The sequence below is a fragment of the Triturus cristatus genome, chromosome 3_1 (assembly GCF_964204655.1).
Source record: "Triturus cristatus chromosome 3_1, aTriCri1.1, whole genome shotgun sequence".
Lineage (NCBI taxonomy): Eukaryota > Metazoa > Chordata > Amphibia > Caudata > Salamandridae > Triturus > Triturus cristatus.
The window spans coordinates 455,248,048-455,271,592 of record NC_140583.1 but is presented as its reverse complement, the minus strand read 5'-3'; positions in this window follow the sequence as shown (position 1 = coordinate 455,271,592).

Here is a 23,545-nt window from a genome sequence, read left to right as displayed (position 1 = left end):
ACAGCTCCCAGCTCCCAGTTTGTTCTCTAAACGTCATTGGTGTATGTCAGACAATCCATTAGGCTGAGCCTTCATCTGAGTGCTTTGGCTCGACATGAATGCATTCCCCGGGCTCCTAATCTCCAACCTCAAATATTGTGCATTGTTTTTCAACGAAATGATTCTCTTGTCCGCAGTTATGGAGTGTGGGATGCATAACCTTCAGTTTCCTAATTGAAAGTGTTCTTGTGTTTAGACAAAGTTAGGAAATAGATTTAGAAGAATTAACAACTACCCCATTGTTGACGGCTTTAAACAAACAACACCTCAATATGAGTATAAATCTACAAATCCGACAGACCACCCGCATGAATAGATTTATTGTAAAATGACCCCAAATACTTGAAACGTCGAAAGGGATTCTACAAAAGCAACATTTCGTTGGTACAATTTTAAAACCTCAACTGATGTGTGGTAAATCCAGAATCCAGCAAATATACAATTTGTGTTGGCTTCGGGATTCTTGTGGTTTATTCATTTTATTGCTCGACTCACATATAACATCTTACAATTTCAGGAACCGGTCTACCAAAGACAGTGATCATTGAATTTCGCCATAGAAAGCAGTCACAAAAATTTCAGATTGAACTGCAACTCCGGGAGACAAAAACAACAATAAAGAAATATCACGAAGGAGGAATAAGAGAAACAGCAGCGTAACTGAGTAAACAGAAACAAACTAAACACCACCAGCGTAGAAATAACTCACTCATTCCCATATTCCCAACAAAACCGTTCCCAATGTCTAGTGAGATGTGGATTTAAACCCCCACTTGCCAAGAGATCAAATCTCATTTTTGTAGTCCACCTCTGTACTCCTAGTCTCCACTTTGCAATCCCATCAAGACAGAATTTAGTTGCGTTTATCTGTGAATATATGTATTTACGAACCTAGAAGAGTAGCTCGAGTCTAAAAGGAAACCCCAGGGAAGCATCAAAACCCTTAGTATTCATCTCCTTTTTCTCTGCAAGCAGTCCTGCTTTTTCTTGACAGAGTTTCTGAGGATAAATCTGGGAAGAATAACAATCAGTTTCCTTGGTGGTGCTATACCATCGGGAGTACAAAATATGGTGCAAATCTCTCCCTAGTAAATTTACAGGGTTTGAATCACACACGACAAAGCGGTGCATTTCAGAAAATTTCCCTATGTTAACCTTTACTGGATCAGTGAGATATGTTTTTATCTGTCTGTTGGATACTCCGACTACTTGGATTGTTTCGTCCGAGAGAGGAAGATTTTTAACATCAGCTGACCTAACAGTTGAACGAGTAGCACCAGTATCTACTAGGAAAGTAATGTTTTCGTCATTTACCTTTCCGTCCACAAATGGGCCTGTCTGGTCTACTTCTAGAGTTGCGCCAAGTACGCACTCCTCTTCCTCCCCTCGGCACCGTCAATAACCTTCTTCTGACTCACTCTAATCGCGTTGTAGCCAATACTGCGAAACAGCACTAGCGCGCGGCAGCTTAGTTACCTGTTCTTCGTTGTAGAATCCTGTCTCATTACTGTATTTCTGATGATTTACACTCTGTGGAAAAGGCGATTTTGGCACCTGATTCTGTTGGGGAACAACCTGCTGCTGTTGCTGCGGTTGATAACTCACCTCTTTCTGCACCTGTGAATTCAATGATGCATTATCACCATTAGCACTTGGGGGAAATTTACACTCGGATTTCCAATGCCCCATTCTTCCGCAATTATGACATGGCCATTTCTTTTTTGCTTCATCTATATTAAATTGTCCTTACCCTTTTCCAATATTACATTTTTGCTTCATACCCGTACCAGTTGCTTGGTCAATCAATTGAGCTTCCTGTTTTTCTGCTACTTTTACCTGAGCCCACATGGCTTTTTCTTTTAATTTACGCTGCTTTGCTTCAATTTCATCACTAAAATATTCTGTATGTCTTAGCACTTCATCTATCTTTTTATTTTGTCAATCTACTGTATGCTGTTTAATCATTTCACTTACTTCAGGTCGCAACCCATACACAAATCGATATACAAAATGACTTAATCCTTTTCACTCAAGCTTTCATCACCTCTATACTGTTTAAAGGCGAGGAGCAATCTTTCACAGTAGGCATGTACCGATTCTTTCGCTTCATGATGAGTTCTATCAATTTTTACCCAATCAGTTTCTTTAGGAGGTACTTTATTTTTCAGAAAAGTAATTACTTCATATTTTCTCATTACTTCTGGATCAGTGGCACCTGTTTTTGGATCTCTAGGGTATTCTTGGTTAGGCCAGTTAATCATTACCTTGCATTATGTCCATAAATCTGCAGGTACTATTATATCAAAAAGACTGTTCAAATCAATCCATAAAACTTTTGATAATTTCACAAACCTGTCTACCTGCCTGTACCACTTAACTGGCTTCTCGCGCAGTCCAGGAAAATCATTGGTAAATTACAAAATATCTTGTCTAGTCCAGGGGACATGTACATAACCTCCACCTGGAATCTCTCTCATGGGACATTCAGTTACTACTTTTTCCTTTTCTCTTACTGGGGAAGCTGCAAATGTTTTATCCGTTGCATCATCTCGTTTTCGAAACCATCTACTCTTCCATTTGTCTACATCGGCCCATTTTCTCAGTATTATTTCTCTTTTCCGTACATTTTCTACTAGTGGTTTCTTCAACATTTCTCATAGGAAACAACCCATCAGTCATATTTGCACTTCGCCATCTCTTCATTCTATCATCATGATTCTCTTGTCCATATGATCTACCAAACATATATCTATACCTTCTGCCACTTCGTTGCCTTTCTCTGTCATACATCTCATCTTCCCATTCTGTCAATGCTTCAAACTGTGTAGGTCTAGGTCTCGGTTCTAATTTCATCATTCTTCCTCTCAGATTTCTCAAAACCGCTAAATTAAATGAACCATGTTCTGGAAATGCCATCTCCATCATCTTTTGTATACTTTGCCCAATTGTCTAACCAAATACATGTATCATAACCATATTTCGTAATCATAAAAGATGCAGGTGATTTCGCTGGAGGGAGCAATTGTCCCTCTCTAGTCACAATCGGTTTGTCCTTTTTAAATAAGTTCTTGATTTTACCGAACCAGGACTTTTTCTCCTTTTCTGGTGGATCGTAATACATCATTTTCTCTTTTCTGTATCGCTAATTTTCTTCTACGACTATTTTGTTTGTTCTATCCAATCGTAGCGCGACTCACACTAACGCACCAATCCGGAGTGTTTATGTAACTTTTTCAATTCTCCAATTCCAGCACGACTCTCACTAACGCACCAAATCGGAACGTCTACGTCACCCTGTAATTCTCCACTCCTAGCGCGGCGCACACTAATGCACCAATCCGGAGCGTCTATGTCACTTTCTGACTGTCCAATACCAGCGCGGTCTTTCTGACGTCAGCTTTTCTTGCTGCTCCTGCTTCTGCTGACCCCTCCTTTTCAAACTTTATCGGTAAACTTTTTACATTCACTTTTTACTAAAATTCTGTTAGTAACGACATAAAAACGCCAACATTATCTGTTCCGCTAACAAAAGGATAGTCCTGACCTTTTTCACAAGAATTCCATCTTTCCCGAAAGCAGCGCTTGCCTCTGCCCTACTACGGAATCGTTACATCCGTTGATAAAGTAGCACTTCCCTCTACTTCACCCTTCTAGCAAGCATTAGCTAACTGTTTCTCCAGAAATAAAACACCTGTTAGAGACCCAATGCTCCTGAGAATTAAAACCAGAGTTTCACAATTAACCTGAATGCTATTTCATTTACACACATTCATACGGAAAATGTAGTTCATTCACACAGAATCCTGTCTTTCCCGAGAGCAGTGCATACCTCTGCCCTACTACAGAATTATTTCATTTGTTAATAAAGTAGCACTTCCCTCTACTTTATCCTTCTAACAAGCTTAGAGAACACCGATTACCTTTCCAGTGATAAGCGTAATCAGAGTACCTTTTGGACTCCTGCTACTTAAGACCAAAATTTCACAGATCACCTTCGCTATCATACATTTCTCTCATACAGGAAATGTCCCTAATGGCAACACACGACGATGTTACCGAATCAAACTCAGACAATGCGTCGTGCAACTTCAATCGTTACACGTTTTTCCCGTGTACCTACAGGGCAACAACAATCCCGTCTTTCCCGAGAGCAGCGCTTACTTCTGCTCTACTACGGAATCGTTACAAACTTCCGACTTCCTACATCCCATACATCGTCAAACAACATTGAACGCAACGCAAATCAACATAGAGTGTTAATACATAAACCAATAGTTATCCACAATCAATAATCAAATAAGCAATCTACAAGCAATATTCACCAAACCAATGCAATAAAACCATCATTCTGCTACCAGGAAAAACTGATCTAGCGCAAAATCCATCTGGGAAAAAGAGAGAGAGAGAAAGCACAACTATACTCCCTGCGTCGCAGACCCGCCGTCACACTAACTCATTCACACACGCATTCATTGGTGGGGCCCATAACACCAACACTCGCACGTTCTCTTTCACAGGTCTTCACACAGGAGGGGGAAGGATGCGTCGGACATGTGGGTGGGAGTACCTTATAACCTATAGGGAAAGAAAAGTTACTTTACAAAATATACATTAACATTCGCCACCTATAGATTCCTAATCCTAAACATAAAGGCACTCCGCCCACTTGGTCGATCGGACCAATTAGTTGGTTTGGTTGATGGTGATTTAGAACCAGCTAAAACACATTTAAGACTCAGAATCTTTTACTCTCTTTAACGAAGAACCACAAACTCATTTTTTCTGTTAATCAATATTTATTTATCTAAAATTTCATTGTAATTAATATTAGCATTTGTCTCTACAAAAGTTTAGAATTTCTAGATCAAATTATTTGAATCGCAGAACATCATATTTACCTATTCTGGCTATCTGGGTTTTTCAAATTCATTGGCTCTGAATAACCAAATTTCGTCGTTAAATTGTCCAAATAAGCATGCCAAAGCTCGGAGTCCGAAAGTCCTTTGCTCAGCACCTTACAGTCCCAAAGTTCATCAAAGGACCAGAAGTTGTGCCAGCATCCGTCATCGCCTGTGGGGTCAAAGAGGGTGTGCAGTCATATTCACCGCCAAATGTCATAGAGTAGCTGCTGCTCTCCCTCCCTATTCTACTACTCTTTTATAATAAAATTCGGGATAACATGAAACATTTTTGGGAGGAGAAAGATTTCTATTGGTCGGGGGAAAACGTCCGATTTTGGGACAGTCCAGGTTCACATGGATTTTGCTGATATGTATCCGGTGATGAACCAATTCCGATTGTTGCAAAGTTTCTAAAATGTTCATTGGTCATTTATACCAGTTTCTGGTTTTCCGGAGTGTTTGGCAGTCCACCAATAACCTATCCTTGACAGGAACGGCATGTACAGAGGTCGTTAGGAAGTTCACTGAGCCATCCGAGTCTGCACAGTAGACTTCGCGCTTCACGAGACGGTGGCCACTTCTGAACTCGGCTTCTGCCGCCATGTTTCGATAGGCCCAAATGTCAACTCAAGCTAAACAAACACAAAAGAATAATTAATACAAACAAATGATGCTTCTAATGTTATACCTTCACTAATCCCTTTATGTATTAGTATTTTCCTAGCATATAGCGACATTTAAAGCAGTATATTCACCTTTTCGGTCCTCCACGAAGATGCAGACGTCACAAAAGCACATAACTCAAGCGATATCTAATTACCATATATACTACAATTAATATGTGTACGTATTTTAGTTATTAGAGTTATTTGGCCATGCAAATAGCAAGTTCCCACGTGTAATTTGTGTATGCAAATTAGTTAATTTTAATATATCACAGCACACAATTAGTAAATTATAATAAGTAGGCTATTCAGTTAATATTTTCATGCAAAATAGAGGAGGTATACAAAATTTTGTACTACCTGCTCCATCATTGGCATGCATCCCTATTTTAAAAAAAACACTCATTGTGGCTGCTCTTTCAGTTTCCTAGCAGTGAAGATGTGGAACTCCCTTCCTCTTTAAATTAGACTGGCAAAACTGAACTTTCGTTCTGCAAAAATCTAAAAACTTAGCTGTTCAGGTCGGCCTGAATTGTGTTTTTCCATTAGTATACTGTCTGGTTATGTCCTCTGGGAGCGAGACCCTACTGCTGGGACACTTTGGTGGAAGTAACTACATACTATATAAAATCACTTTATTATTATTAAAGTTACTTTGATGACGTTGTGTTTGCAGTCTGTACGCCTTGAACTTTGCAACAATGTATTGCACTTCCATAGATCCCAAAAGCCTCCTATTAGTCTTCTGGTGCTAGTGGGCCAGCTCATAACCTTGGTGCAGGAGATCAAAGGAACTCCTGGACCTGGAAGGGGGTAGGGAGACCTTTTCATATCTGAAAGGTTGCAGGATACGTACACCCTATAACAAATGCAATAACCTCTGAGGTATCCCTCTCTTAAAAGTGTCAGCTCTCACAAGGAGGAAAATGACACTACACTTGGTAGCGGGAGAAAGGGAAAAAACATGTTATATATATATATATATATATATATATATATATATATATATATATATATATATATATATATATATATATATATATAATACTCACCCACTGTAGTAGGTTAGGGTGGGCTCAAATATGTTCCAGGGAGCTCTTTGAAAAAAAATATATATATCTATTATATATCCAAGCAAAATTTCTCCAATTCCAAGGAGCCCCCGACCCTTCAGGGCAGCCTCGTTACACAGTGGGCATGGAGCAGCCTACCAACGTCAGCATGACAAGGAAAAACACCGAGGCCCTTTCCGGAGATGAAACGATTTATTTGCAGTGGCAACAGCACTCCTTCCCCTTTCTTTATGCGTTTCAGCTCTCGCCTTGGTCACAGGTGGGAAAGTTTAATCAAAAGCAAGGTGCGTTGTGGTGGTTTAAAATACGTAATGTCACATGACCTCCAGATGGAAATACAAGTCCCACAATGCACTGTACAGGTTATGGTAAGTTCCGCAAGGAATTTCAATAAATTCTCTTTAGCACAGATGTTCTGCTGTTAATTACATCGTACCTGCATTGCTTGTAATGGATATACTGTCCTCATTGCCATGTGTTAAATTGTTTGCTAGTGCTTACAATAAATGTACACCACCTCAAAACGTTTGTTCCTCTGGATGGTCAGAGCGGGACCATCCAAACAGTCACGCATTTTGCACTAGTGGCATTACCTCATAGGTTGTGTGACTGTAGTGGGTCATGCTCCCGATTTAACATCCAAGCAAAGTTTCTCCAATTCCAAGGAGCCACCGACCCTTCTGGCAGCCTCATTATACAGTGGGCATGGAGCAGCACACCAACGTCAGCACGACAAGGAAAAACACTGAGGCCCATTCCAGAGATGAAACGATTTATATATTTCCTCAAAGTTCTCCTTTTCGCTTGAATGTGCGCTCCTCTGCAGGCAGGATTTAACCAAACCGGCAATTGGTTTTCAGATTGATTTAATGTCGTTACGCATTTCGAGGCTGCAAGCCTCTTGTTCACAGGTTTACAATCTGCACAAAAAAGCTGCAAGTACCACGTGTCCTTTTCAACAATTATGGCTCCCAAGTGAGTATCTCTGGAACAAGTATTTCCAAACAGTGATATTATTCCCCTCTAGTGGGGTCTGTGCAGATTTATTTTAAATTGTTTATCAGCCCTCCAGTGGGCCTCCAAATCCCACATTGCATGGTGAATTTACATTCTTCTACAGTTCCGCGAATGGTTAATGGAACAATAGCAAACCTGCGGCCTCTTCCTTTAAATGAGAGGTGCGTCCTTCTCCGGCAAAGGAAGCCGAAATAACATGTTTCCACAAAGTTCTCCTTTTTGCAATTCATGTCGTTGCTGTTTGTGGGAAGACTGAATTTAAGAAGGGCAGGAAGTGGCACATCACGGCGCATTCAGTGCTGTAGGAACATTTACTTACCTCATCCTAATCGGGCAAGAGGCGGCGGCATGACACTACAAGTCCCAGCAGGTGTTGGGAAAAGCCAGTAAGAAGTTCATTGGAGAATTCTAAATAAAGTGTCAGCTGCTATGCAAATTATTGGAGTGAGCCTATGAGTAAGGAACCATCCGAAACGCGTCAGGCTAAACTCAGAGGTTGAAGTGCTGGCATTGCCCTAAAGAATAGATTGCGGATTCTTGAGTTCACCCTCAAGTGCTGAGCACTCGTATTGGAAATATTGGTGCGCCCGCTCAAGGCGTAGGGGGGCAACACTACCCCAGGATTGACAAAGGGGGCCACGGCACGCAATTCATGTCATTGCTGTTTGTGGGGAGACTGAATTTAAGAAGGGCAGGAAGCTGCACATCACGGCGCATTCAGTGCTGAAGGAACATTTACTTACCTCATCCTAAACGGGCAAGAGGTGACGACGTGACACTACAAGTCCCAGCAGGTGTTGGAAAAAGCCAGTAAGAAGCTCGTTGGAGAATTCTAAATAAAGTGTCAGCTGCTATGCAAATTATTTGAGTGAGCCTATGAGTAAAGAACCATCCAAAACGCGTCAGGCTAAACTCAGAGGTTGAAGTGCTGGCATTGCCCTAAAGAATAGATTGCGGTTTCTCGAGTGCACCCTCAAGTGCTGAGCACTCGCATTGGAAATATATATATATATGTATATATAGTATATATAAATATATATATATATATTTCTTTTTTTTTTTTTACATCTTTAGAAAACTCCTCATCCAACCCCAAGGTATGCCTTTATTGAGGGTGAGGATGGGAGAGATGAAAAACTATATAAGGGGCATTCAGGATATTGTAGTCCTGTAACTCTATTTAAAACATCAGCATTTTTCTGCCCTACACTCCTGACCTCAAAAGGTCCTGGGCATTAATCAATGTGGAATTATTGCTTTCCCAATGATGCACTATTGTGTCTTATGCAGATCAGACGTGGCATACATTCATAATTGTTTGCATGCAATGAATGTGGTGAACATGCCTTTCTGGAAGTACTTGAAAAAACAAAACATAAGACTTTGAGAGTTAGTGCCACAAGTGTGCTTTTATTAATGCGTGCTCATAACCCTCTGATGAAAGGTGCCTTATATAATGCCAGTGGTGACTGATGCGCTCCTTAATTTTAGGTGTCACATTCATTTGTAGCATAGTATCCCACTTTGCACCAGCTAGGCTTATCAATATCATCAGGGACCACATGGTGGTCTTATTTCTCTGTGTCTGTAAATTAGACCAACCAATCCCAATACCACACACAAGATATTCAAATTACATCTTGTTTCAATAATCTTTTGTTACATAAAAGCCCAATGTAATGAGAGTTGGCCTAATGACTGTTGAATGCAAACATGATCTTAAACATATGACTGACATGCTGTGATCTCTATCTACTTAATATAGTAGTGGGTAAAATGTATCCTTCGGGCGCGATGGGGGTAGGCCCTGTTGTCACACCCTGGGGTTTACATAATGACATAAAAAATACAAACGCCGTGGTGTCAGCTTTGCCAAGAAAATAAAGAAATGCTGATTTCATGTCAACTCTCCAATAAGGAAGGCCCAAAGTGCCAAAATGCCAGGATAAATAGACTACTCAATTCGTCAAGGGTCCCTACTCTCTGGTAACCTACTCGGTAGACAATTCTCCCCGGCTGGTGATCCTAGAGTGCCAGGGGAGGCAGAATATATTCCCTGGTCTGCGGCTGGCTGTTTCCAATTGAAAGGGGATTAGTTGGCTTTCTGCCTGGTTTACCAGTATGGCTGAGTAAGCTGCTGCCTGTTCCACTTTTTGAAACTGGTCAGCCAAGCACTCTAATTTCTCTTCTCACAACTTCCTCCATTTTGGCTGTTTTCTGGTTCAGGTCCAATTGAAGCACATTAAATGAATGGAGTTTGGCCCGATCCACTTTTGACATGTTACTGTTGTCAGAGGATCATCCGCCCTCTTCTTATGCCCATTGTAGGTTTTGCCTAAGATAGTGCATGTGCTGTCTGGTTCAAGACATATTATTATCGTACAGTGGGCTTAGATCCCATCCATTGCTTATCATTGTTTGGCTTCATTGTCACTCTCATTTACTTGCTTCTTATTTGTCAGCTTCTGTAGGCTTTCCTGCCTCTTCCTCTCTTTCTCTCTCCACCGGTGCACAGACCCATTACTTGTGTTCTTCCTCTGCTTATATTTTAGGTGCTACTTTTTTATTTTTGTTTAACCACTCTACAAGAGTGTGCATGTTTTCCAGATATCTCCTTTGTGTACACTTCCCCCTCTGTGTTTCTCTTTCTCACCATCCCTCAGTTGCCATTCTTGTTTCCTACCTGCCCACCCTCCCTTGCTGTTCTTACTTCACCTCCTCCCCTTGTCTATTTGCTCCCCTAACCCTGCCCAACACCCTACATTTTCTTTTCGCTTCCCCAACAATTCTCACCCATCCTCCGTTCACCATCTCTTCCCTCCCTCTGTTGTCCATGTCCTTTCCTGGACCTGCTTGCCCACCCTCAGTTGTCATCTTGCTTCCCCAGCCCCTCTCACTTAACCTCAATTTTCATTGCCCCTCCCGCCTGTCCTATATTGCCAGCATGATTCCCCATCCCTTCCCACCCACCCTTCATTGTTAGTGTGCTACCCCAGCCCACCTGTTCACCAATCCATTGTTAACTTGCTTCCTTATTCCCCCGTCCGCCCTGCATTGTCAGCTTGCTTCCCGAGCCCTTCTTGCCTACCTACTGTTGTTAGCTTTCTCACTCAGGGTCTCCCATCCATCCTTGGTTGTCAGCTTGCTTCCCCATCTCCTGCCGCCCACCCTCCATTGTCAGCTTGCCTTCCCATGCCCACATTCTCCCACTGTTGCCAGATTACTTCCCCGGCCCCTCACGCCCACACTCTGTAGTCCCCTTGCCCCTCAGCCCCCTCACCCTCCTCATCCGCCCTCCATTGTCCGTGTACTTCCCCATTATCTCCCGCTTATCCTCTCCCCCACCCACGTCCTTCTCTACCGTGCTCCCTCCATCCATGTTTCCTCATCCCAAAACACACTACCCCGCTTGTTTTTTAAATTAAAAAGCAAATTAGCGCTGGCCGCCCATAGCACTTAAAAAATATTTTTTTTTAATAATGCTTCACAGCAACCGCACTGCTGTACAAGTTGTCTAAAATTTGTTGTTAAAGTCAATAGCTCTCATAGGTGAACCCACTGGTATGGCCAATGCTTGTTTCTGTATTCGAGTTAGTGTATGAAAAAAGTCCTTGTTTGTGTTTTTTCTCTTCACCATCAGTAGTTTTATGGGATGACCAATTGATTTATTGGACAAAATAAAGTATGAAGCCCTCGTAGGATCCCAGTGTGGCACGTTTCATCTCAGGGTGGGCAACTCTCAGATGAAGCTAGAGGGAGTTGTACCTCAGCCCAGTTGCTGCTAAGTTTATTGGCTCATTCTCGGGTCCAGGCAGCTCCTCCTCTGTACCCAAAATGGCTGTCCAATGCCCCGGTTATGCACCAAATGTTTGCAACGCCAGGGGAGGTGCTGAGGGTACAACGAATGCCAGTTCCACAGGAACTCTATCAACTGACCATTTCAGCAGCCATAAGCCCCTGCACTTCACCTCATTAACTAGGGCTCTGGGGGTCACTAGCGGAAGCAGGACAGTCGAATAAGGAGAACAGGAAGCTTAGCTGGAGCTCTTAGAAAGTGGAACCATCTTGGCCCCAGCTAGCCACGTGTCCTCGTAGGTACTTTCTTTTGGCTTTACGTTTCTCAATAGCTATGTAAATGAATGCCTAATAAAAAGCTTATGTCCCAGTGCTCTCTCCAGTAGGCCGCTGCAGCTTGCTCCACACATTGCCCCTGCCATGCTGCCAATGATAGTAACAACACAACTACGAACCATCACACCCCTATAAGAGTGACTTTTCAGACTATACATGGCCCCCAAAGCTATAAGAATGGCATGGGCTGCAGGTAAAAGTAATTTTACTTGTATATTGAATTATTTATTAACTGTTGTTATGGTCATCTCTAAATTAGCCATATACTGCCAGATTGTGGCAGACTGTCACAAGCGCCGGTGTTGACAATTACATGCCAGTGCCGAACATTGGAAACCACCTGCTCAAATTAAGCACTGGTGTACACTCTTCGGAAAGATGAGCAGTTGGAGTTAAGGAGGGAATGCATTATCCAGGCTTCCATCTGTTACACTATTAGTTGGCATTATTGCAAAATTTCAATGACACGCATTCCAGTTGGAGAACTGTCAATTCCCGGTTTGGAAGGTAAATAGACCAAGGACATGGCGCAATAAACAGAACTTCTCTATGAAAATAAGTGTGCAGATTCCCATTCAACTCTTTGTCCGAGATTTAGGCTTCATATTATATTCATTTAAATAACATTGCTGATATTGGCCTCTTAGCAAGCTTCTAAACCACTAATCCCTAGAACCGAAATGTAAAAGAAATCTAACACAATAGCATTACAACTGTGCTGTTTCAGAATTTCCTGTAGTCTCACCTGAGTTTAACTTTGCAATTTCATCTTTCTACTAATTATACTTCTGATACTTTTTTGCTCTATGGAAATCTTCTGGATCTTTGATCTTTACCTTTGTTTCAGTGAAACAGAAGGTCTCGTTTTGTCTGGGTACTCTAGTTCACATTGGCCATTTTATCAGTTTCCAGTATTGTTTTTCCTTATCTACAAATGTTCTGTCCCCCTACTTCAGCATACTGTCTGAAATCTCCACATTTGACTTGTTCATGTGGTCATCAGCTGTATTTCCACTCCCTCTCACACTTCCCTAGGCTGCTCCAGTACGAAATTGTCTTATTTTAAGTCCCATTATCCTCTTTCTTCCTTCTACACTCTCCTTTTCCACTTCTTCTCATCAACATCTTCCTCTTCCTCATTCTCATTCTATCTATAGCTCACATGCCTTAACAAAACAAGTGTGGATACATATATTTTCTTAGCCACACAGACATGCCTGACACATCTTGAGAAAGTATGACAAGCTATAGAATGCAACCCATGCTGGCCAACATGTTATTTTAGCAAAATGTATTATAGTGCACATCTGCCAATTCTATGGTGTCTCACCATGGCAGGCCTTAATTAGATCATTGCTGTGAAAAAGCACTTCTGAATTTATTAGCCCATCAATGTTTTTGCATGGAGTCTTTCACCAATGAGTGGCACTCAGAGTAGTATTTGATTGAAGTGCACTTTCTGCAATGTTTTTGCCGACACACTGTAGAGATTCCTATCCTGGATAGATTTGCCTGCCTATTTGCATTGCATAAAATCAGAGCTAGAGGGGATTCCGGGCCTATTACCATTTCTGTGGATGGGCAAAACAATAGAACATTAAACATCAAAAGCTGTGCTTTAACAAGACTTTGGTAGACTTTGAAACTGGTGGGGAGTAAATAATTGCTCCATAGTGCACCAATTTAGTGACCAAACCGAGCGAGCTCATGCCGAATCCACTGGAGTTTCTACTGGGGATTCGTCCAATTTCTCCACTCTCTGAGGTAAAAAAAATATAAAACGGGTTTTATAGTACTATTTCCACATATATTCGCAAAACATTCTGAGTTTTTGGATGAGCGTAAAAATGAGGGCGGACTCAAAAAAGATGGAGGCTGAGAAACCATCTGTAGGAGGCTGGCTTAGTATATGGTGCACACTTATTTCAGTCTGGCACCCTGCACTAATCCAGACAACTCTGGTGATTTTAGTGGTCTTAGACAACCATTGAAAAGCTCTTTAAGAGGTAGCTGTGGAAGGAGTGTTAAGCAGCTTGTTTAACTAGATCTAATCCTGTAGTTGTTAAACGAAAAAGAACCACACAGTTTAGTTATAAAAATAGGTCTATTTATCACACAACACTCACTAACATGTTGGTATATCTCCTACCCAGAGATATCAACACAAATATACAAGAATACTTCAATTGCAATAGGTAGGTAAGCACAATATGCCGTTGTCTCCAGGGGGAGACCAAACCATATAATAAAGAAGTCGAATGCGAACTGTGACAGAAGTCAGGACTTGGACCAGGGGACTCAGGAGAGCTTGGGACACAATGAACCCCCTGAGGTAAGTAACCAGGAACCCCTTGGAGGCTATGTGTAGAGTGGAAACACAGCCGCGTACTCAATACAAGTTAATGGTAAAGTTGCGGTTGCAGTTTTAAAGAAGGACCCTTTCCAGTGGACCCTGAAGAAAACCTGTGGAAGACAGAAGGCTGGAGGGTAACCCCACTCGTAAATACCCTAGGAACCAGGATACCTACACCAGGGAAGCTGGGTGAATAGGTGTGAAGTGACTTCGGAAAGCGCCGCAGACCACAATGGAGGACTTTAGGAAAGATGCCGCTGGCAAAGAAGGTGAAAGAGTCCGGTGGAATCCATGGGTGGATTTTTGAAGTGAAGAACCTGCAAGCAGAGGGGACAGAGTCTATGCCACTTGGAGGTGGCCAAGAGGCATGGAAGAGAAATGACCATCGATGACGGAAGATACAGGCGTTATGACGGTGACCTTGTCGCTGCAGCTGTGAGGACCAGGCAACACTGTGGAAGACCAGGAGCCATTCATGAGCTGTCCCACGTTGGAAGTTGATAACCCGTGTCTCGGTGTCTGGCAGGAGCACCAGCAAGCCTTTGCAGCAGCAACAGACGTGGTAAACGATAAAGGTGCTTCGTTGAGACCAGCAAGGTCCAAGGGACCCACCAATAACAGGGGGGGTCAGTGTAGGCCCGAGCAAGTAGAGGAAACCACTGAAGCCAAAGAAGACCGTCAAGAGGACCCACAGGCCAAAGGCACAGGAGTTGCAAGAGGACCTCGAGCAGCTCACCAAAGATGCAGGCCCATGGTGCAGAGGAGGCGGTGAGGACAAAGATCTTGGCAGGAAAAGATGCCGGAGGCTCGAGCTTCTTGTAGACTGATCACTGGAATACAGACCCACAAGCCTTGGTAACTCGCACACAAGGAATCCGGCGTGGGGTCCTAAACACGGAACGGTGGCAATATTTTCAAATTTGGAAGCCTATATGCAGAAGAAGGTTGTTACCCAGCTGAGCTCAAACTTTTTAAAATAATTTGGAGGACACCCTACGCCACAAGATTAATGTGGCCTGGAATTATCGCCACATTAGGAACTACAATACAGTATTACCGTTCAGCCGTGAACAAGTCGCATGTACGAAATTACTGAGGCGACGAAACACGTGTTGGCTTAAGAACGTTTTACTCACTGGAAACCTGAAGTTTGATTAAAGAGAAAAAAAGAAAAGAACTCGACTGATTGATCTACTGTTTTTGTGTGAATAACAAGGGAAAAAGAACCATATTTTGAATATTACGTGTGCTAGGGTTTTATAATCATTGTATTTTGTTGCTTTTGCCACAAGAACCTGGGGAGGCAGGTGGTTCTCCCCAACCCCACAGCACCGTCACTACTCAGAAACTCATGTGTAAATATTTAGTGAAACTACCTTTTGGCGCCTATACCCTATTAACTATACCACCTAACCTCGCTCTAATGGCAAGTTGATTCAGTACACAGGGGTTCTGCTCCAGCGGTTCCGATGAGGGATACTGGTCTCAAACTTGCTGAGAGGAAAGGTCAGGCCTCGAGGGATGTGCAGAACCACCACCTGTGTTGATGAGCCTTTCGAAGTCTGTGGGATGTCAGGAGCTGCAGACCGGTCAGCTTTGTTGCAGTGCCTGCAGATGCACGGGAGTGACTCCTTCACTCCAAGGGAGATTACTTCAGGTGTCCTTTATGCCCACAGGCCCAGAGAGGAACCTAGAGAAGCACAGGCACAGATGATGAAGATGACTTGCAGAACAGTGAGACCAGGAGCAGCAGGAATCATTCTTGGTGCTGTCTGGGTTCCAGGCGAAGTCCACCGAAGTCCAGGTGCCTAGGCGATCGAAGTTAAAGTAGTTTCCACTTTGAATCTTGTACCACAACAAATCTGAAGAGACACCCACAGGTAAGCCCTTAAGAAAGTGTTGGAACTATTCAGGGGTCTCTCACAGAGAGGGGCTGGACTGGCGGGAGGATCCGCCCATGTCCTTTGTCCAGTTTTGCACCAGCGCGGAAGCCAAGGGCTCCCTGAAATGGCTCAAACTGGAGTATGAAAGGAGGGCACAAAATGTGCCCTTCAAAGCAGTATTGTGTGTGACTGGCAAGCACCTCCGACCCAGCCCAATACACGAAGTCCTGTCTGGGAGGTAGTCACACCTCCCTGTGACAGGAGGCCTATTGTTCTACCTTTCCCTGCTCGAGCACAGTTCAGCAGCAGGAGGGCTGACACATGTCTGTGGTTGGCAGCAGCACTAGCTTGCTGTTAGACCCTGAAAATCTGGTTCCGGGAATACAAGGGGTGGCACCCTAGTGGATCCCCCCAGCACATGTGATCCTACACCCAACACACGAATTGGTGTTGGGGTAGGATTCCACCATGTTTGATACCAAACATGACCGGGTTCGGGCAGCCAATGTATAGTTAGACATCTCGTAACAACTTGATGTCCACTATATGTATAAAATGGCTGACTGCACATACAAAGCCTGGAGAATCGACCCTGGGGTTTGTAGGGGTGTCCTGGTCATGCTGGGGCACCCTCACACTTATAACCAAGCACCCTGCCTTCAGGACTGCCATATGGGTGACTTATAGGTTTTAAGTGTAGTGACCTCAGATATAAGGAAACTTATATCTGTTGTGCGAGGTGCAATCACCAACTCACACAGGCTGCAATTTCAGACCTGTAGTCACAGTTTAAGTGCACTCCCCTGGGTGGCACAATACAAGCTGCAGCCCAGGGGAGACCCCTGGTGTACCTATGTCCTGGGTACCCCAGTACCATATACTAGGTACTTAGAAGGGTACACCAGTAGCCAATTGGGAAGGTACCAAAGTACTTACCACTGTCAAATTGAGGGAGAGAGCACTGTGACTGGAGTCCTGATTAGCAGAATCCCAGTCAGACTAGTCATAAATCAGAGTAACACCAGAAAAAAGTCGGGGTAACCGTGAAAGCAGACCTGACTTTCCTATACCATCTGTAGGAAAGTAGAATCTGCTTTCATGGTCACCCCTACTGTTAGACCTGGCACATTGGCGTGAGTCTCCCTTCCACTTTTTTGTCGCTGTGCCTCATGTGTTTTGCTGGTGTTAGCTGCTCAGAGCACTGTGCCACTGCCAACCACTGCCACAGTGCAAGTGCTCCCTATTTAAAATGTATATGTTGGTTGGATTCCATGATTGTCTTATTTGGTTTACTGTCAGACCCCAGTAAAGTGCACCAGGAGTGCCCAGGGCTTGTAAATACAATGCTGCTGGTGGGCTTGCAGCACTGGTTGTGCCACCCACAGAAGCGGCCTAGTAAAATGTGTCTAAGGTCTGCCATTGCAGAACCTGCGTGCAGTCTGGTACTGTCATGCTGACTGGGCAAGTGCACCCACTTCCCAGTCCCTAAACCTTCCCTTAACTTCATATTAGTCACCCCTATGGTAGGCCCAAGGGCAGGGTGCATTGTAAGCATAAGGTAGGACAAGCCCTGATGTGTGTAGCATGTCCTAATAGTGAATTACAGCCATTTTCGTTTTTCACTATTGTAAGGCTACCTGTTCTCCATAGGCCAGAATGGGCTGTTAGAATTGTTACATCCTATGATCCTAACAGACCCAGGGAACATGGTAGAAAATCGAGTTTAGTATGCCTCAACTCAGAATAATAAAATACATCTTTTAGTAAAGTTTATTTTAATATTCTGTGCTTGCAAATACCACTTTTAGAAAGTTGGTATTTGCTTGCCTAACCATTTCAGCCCACCTCTGCTATGATGTGTATCTGCCTGTCTGGTTTGTGTGAGTGACAGGGCTGGGGAAACCCAGAGGGGCAGGGCTAGGTAGCCTGGTGGTGAATAGAGAGATTGACATCCAGATGGGTGGGAGGAGTGCACCTGGACTCTGAATAGGGCTGTGCTCTGCCACCACAATGCTGGCTCCACCTCCTGTGGAGCGGCTGATGTCTCTGCCCTGCACCCTGAATAGAAAGGCAGAGTCATGTCAACAAAGTGCTCAAGAACTGGTTTGGACTGGGCAAAGGCCCCTCTACCCCAGAGGAACAAAGGAATTAGGGGTATAAGTATTGGGACCCTGCTCCCAAGAAATTAGATCCTGCTTGACAAGAAGAACCTCTGCCTGAGGAGAAGGAACTGGGAAAGCTGTAAGGAGGAGTACTGTCCCTGACCTGGGGGATTGGCCTGCAGTGGTTGCCTTGCTGCTGGAAGGAGAGGAGAAAGACTACAAAGACTTTATTTCAACTTGTGCTTAAAAGATCTCCAAGGGCTTGTGCTGAGCTTGCCCCCTGAACGAAGTCCCAGGACCAGTGGACTTCACCCCCCAGCTCCCCAGAGTTCTTTGGAAGTGCCTGCTGCTGTTGTTGGGCCTTCTGCGGGACTGCGTGTCGCAAGGAGCTGGAAGCGCGACTCAAGAAGGAGAAGCGGGCCGCCGTCGGAGCTGTTGTCGTCGCATCTCGCAAAGGGTGTCTCCGCTGCAGTATCGCATCGAGCGGAAGCGTCTCGCATCATTCCGGAAGTGTCTCGCAACGCCGAAGAAGCGTGTCGCCATCGCAGCCATCGTAGCTGACGCAATGCACCGCATCAAGAGAAGAGTCTCGCATCGGGGAAGAAGCGTGTCGCCATCGCAGCCATCGTAGTTGTCGCATCGCACAACATCAAGAAAAGCGCCTCGCATCCATGGAGAAGCGTACCGCCGTCGGAGCTGCTGTCGTCGCATCGCGTAAATGGGTGACGCCGCTGCAGCATCGCATCGAGCGGAAGCGTCTCGCAAACGTCGGTGAAGAGTGCCGCTGCCAAGGCCGCTGTCGTCGCATCGCGTAAAGGGGTGATGCCGCTGTAGCTGACGCATCGAGTCAAGTCTTCTCGCAACATCGGAGAAGCATAGCGCATCTGGAAGATCTTCACGTCTTTATTTCTTTGCACCAAAAACTTCATTGCATCAGCATCGTTGCAACACTTTCGTTGCCCTGCGTGTCGCATCTAAGGTACATTGACTTAAAGTGTCGCATTTAAGAACTTAAGAGAACTAAGCAAACTTCTACCATCTAAGTAACAGTATTGTGTATTTTTGTCGTTTAATGGTCTTGTGGTAACTCTATATAAAGAATCCTTATTTATAATTTAAAAACCTGTGTGGTGTCCATCTGTAGTGTTGTCACTTGGTTACTGTATGTGTTCACAAATGCTTAACCGATAACGCTCTGAGATAAGCCTTGTCTGCTCGCGCCAAGCTACCTAGAGGGTGAGCAGGGGTTATTTTAGGAGTGTAACCCCTTACCCTGACTAGAGGAAAGGTTCCCTGCTTGTCACAAGTACCTACCTGTGCCAACCAGAGAACCCGGATTCGAACACCTACTTTTTGTTGGTGTCATTTTGTTTTCCTGACTAGTCTGACTGGGATCCTGCTAACCAGGAACCCAGTCTCTGTGCTTCCTCCTTCAAGTGGAGTTGGTGTCCAATTTAAGAAAATGCAACTATGAAAGGTACATTTTCAGTCAGGAAAGGCAGAGAGCTGGTGATACGATGGATGAGTTTGTAGAGAGACTTGATTCGCTCATCAAACATTGCAAGTTCAATGAGTTCAATGATGAAGAGGCCATGCGTCTCAGAGTAATAGATGGTTTTCCCACATATTCCTTCAGATGACGAATGCTGAAAGAGGCACTCAGCTTGGAGAAAGTTCTCAGAGCGAAAGAAAGAGCTGACAGACAAGCAGCTAACATGGAGGGCGGAACGGCCCAAAATGAATCAGCACTGAGTGAGAAATGTAAGTAAAATGTAAGTAAAAAACAAGGTAGACGGCCATAAAGTGTCGTGTTTTCGATGGGGATTTTCCTTTCCACATAAAGGTAAATGTCCCGCCATTGGACAGATATGCAAATACTGCAGGGAAGACAACCATTTTGTAATGGTTTGCAAAGCGGGGGAAAGATCAAATATGTCATGTCAAGAAAACAAAATGGAGGAAAGATTAAGTGCGTCTTGTTGAGAAAACAAAAGATGCTAGAACGTTCAAGACATGATGCTCTATGTGCACCCACAAGGCCAATCGACTGCACCAGTTGAGGCAAGTGGAAACTGAACTATGTCGATTGTCGTCAAATCCTCATCTAAAAGTTCCTCATCATCATTGTCATGCAGCAGTGAAGACGATTGGTGTGCGATGTTTATGTTGACTATTGGACGACGTGCGCATGTAGCATCAGCTTCTTGCAAGAAAAAATACCGGTGGAAGCTAGCAAACAACTGAAAGCTCACAATTCATTTGGACTCTGTCCCAAGATCACACTGAAAGTGAATGCGTGCCCCCGATACCTTATATTATAGACAGTGGTGTGTCAATAAACATTATGCTAGAGGAAAAGTAGGATGACTTTATCCAGTGCCCGGTTTGATCTCGTCGAAAACCAAAGTGCGCACGTGGGCTGCTTCAACACCACTGCAAAGTCGAGGTTCATTCATAGCGACTGTGAAGCATAAAAAGATGAATGTACAAGCACCAATTCATGTCTTGCCAGGCACTTCATTGAGTGCATGTTTACTCAGTTTCAGTACCGTTTATGTCATGGGGATGATTTCTCTAAACTACAATGTCAATGCCTAGCCTGAGATAATGAATCAGTTTACATCCTTGTTTCATTGACTTGGAAGACTTAAGATTATGAAAGTGCAGCTTCACATAAATGAGGACGTTCATCCTATTGCTCAATGACATAGTCGAATTGCATTTCATTTTCAAGAGGCTGTTGAGAAAGAACTTGAGACACTTGTAAAGCACAACATCATTGAGCGATCCACTGGTCTGACTCCATGGATATCTCCCATAGTGGTAGTACTGAAAAAAGATAGTGGAGTGATGTTATATGTGAGAGTGCATGAAGGGGGTGAAAGTTATAGTTAGTTCACTAAATTAAAACTTTTGTATTCCAGTGTTTAACATTTTTTTTAACATTAGTTTTGTTTTATCCAACTCTTAACTATAATGCCACTTTAACCGTTGATTTATTTTAGTGAGTTTCTGTTTTTTTCCCAACATAAATTGAAATCTTAACACATAATCTAACTATACCATCACCTATCTGTGTACCAAGATATCATTATTTTAAATTTAGATTGGGGCATGGCCAGGCCGAGCACCAAGATGGTTGCTTGTCTGTGAAGCTCCGGAGCGGCCGCCTGCTAAAAGCAGCCATGCTCTGCTTCTACGGCACATCAGAAGCCATTAAGTAGATCTGTGCTCACCGTGAAACCCTGGGAGTCCTTGGAGCCTGCAGTGGTGCAGAATCCAGCCTTTACGACATCATGCTGCTGCTCGCTGGTGGCAGCCTGACGTGGCCCTTGGAGGCCCGCGACGACAGGGGTCGTTGGTGAACCTGAGGGCGGGGTTGCGGCCGGGCTGAGCAGCCGCACTGCAACTCAAGGCATGGTTGGGAGAGAGGCGCGACAGCGGTGAAACTATCCAGCTTATATGCCTGCAACCGCACGATCAGTCCGAGATGGGTGAGTCCTACACCTATCTACCCATGAGCCCTAACACCTCTCGCAGGCACTACATTTGGGGGCAGCAATAGAGGCTCCTTGAGATGGGCCTACTGCCTACATATAAACCTGAATCCTAGACCCATGGGCTACTTGGTATAACGACAGATGGGTGGTCCCCCTTTCCCCGATGCCACACCAGCGCACAGAAATACAGGCAATACTTGCTAATATAAGTGCGAGGATGGGACAGCTTGCGCTGAGACCATTGCACCCATATCATGAGAGGATCCTGGGCCTTGGTGGGCGGTGATGACCGGGCACATTTCTTCTTTTGAGCTCCCAGCCACTGTTTTGCCCCTACATCCAGCAAGACAGAGTGACTCCTCCTAACCAGGAGGCTTGGGCGATCTTGCGACTCTTCTTTGCGATGCCTACAGCCAGCGAGTGTTGCCCATCGAGGCCTCACAACATCAGTGCTACCCCTCCGGGTCCAGCACACCATGGGCCGCAGGCCCATCAGACTCTCATCAGACTCTCATGAAACTGGCCTTTCCTCTGCAGACGGTGTCGCGCCCATCATGGTGGAGCTGGGGGCCAGCTTCAAGGCCGTAGATGCAAGGTTTGATACGCTTGACATAGGCTTGGATGATATGCACGAACGGATGGATCAACATGGGGATCACATCGACGCCTCTGAACAACACATTTCTGAAATTGAGGATACTCAAACCACAGTGGTTCAGAGCCTTGACCGCATTGAACAACTCCTGAAGACAACGGCTGCCAAGGCAGAGGATTTAGAGGCCAGGTTGCGCTGTAATAACATTCGAATAGCTGGGGTTTCTAAATCTTCGAACACAGGGCACATGGCAGCCTATGTGGAGCCACTCCTAGTGGAGATCTTCGACAGGGAGGCCTTCTCAATTAAGAGGGCTCACCGGGCGCTTGCCCCTCGGTCGGCTCCTGGTGCCCCACCCCGTTTGCTGATAGCCTGTCTCCTGAACTATCACGATCGAGACACTGCCCTGCGGATGGCCAGGGAGAAAGGAGAACTCCAACATCAGGGCATGTCGCTCTCTATGTTTCCCGACTTCACCCCACTAGTCCAAGAGGCGCTGTATAAAGTTCAGGACGTAAAACGTCTCTTGCAAACATACGGCATGCCATCCTCTAACCTGCCCGTCTCCGCGTCCAATTTGATGAGAAGACTCACATCTTTGAATCGCCCTCCTTAGCTGCAGATTTTCTGAAGCACCACAAACCGAACTCGAACTCCTACCTTGGGAAGTGACCAGACGACTTGCACTGCTAGGCTCTGACACTTTGATTAGTTCGAAGACTGCGATCTAGTTTTCTGTTTCGTTGCCCTGCTGATGGCTGTTTCATCATGCTGCATAACGTTTCTCCTTTGTCTTTTTCTTCATCTGTTTTGCAACTTTCTTCATATGCTGGCTGCATTCCACTTCGCGTCACAATGAACATTGATGATATGGCGGTATCCAGTGGAGTGTTGCCTACCCACAGGAGAACTCCTTAGGTTTTTTGTATTGGGAAGATGGATTCACCAGATATAGGTTGGGGGAGTTATCTGATGTGGGAGGGGGTGGAGGGTTGAGAATTGTTGATTTATATGTTGATTTGTTTGATTGCCATAAACAGGGAGTAAAAATGCACAGATACTCAGCCTTTGGTAAATGGGTGTAAGGTGCTTGTCTGTCTGTACCGCCATGCCAGTGATAACACAAATGGGTGGGAGGTCGGAGGTGCTAAAGCTCAAATGTATGTCCTGGAATGTGAGGGGGCTATCTAACCCCTGTAAAGGGAGACAAGTCCTAGACACTCGGTGAAAGTTGCCTTCTGACAAGAAACCCATTATGTCCCCAAGTCCGACGATCACTTTTACGT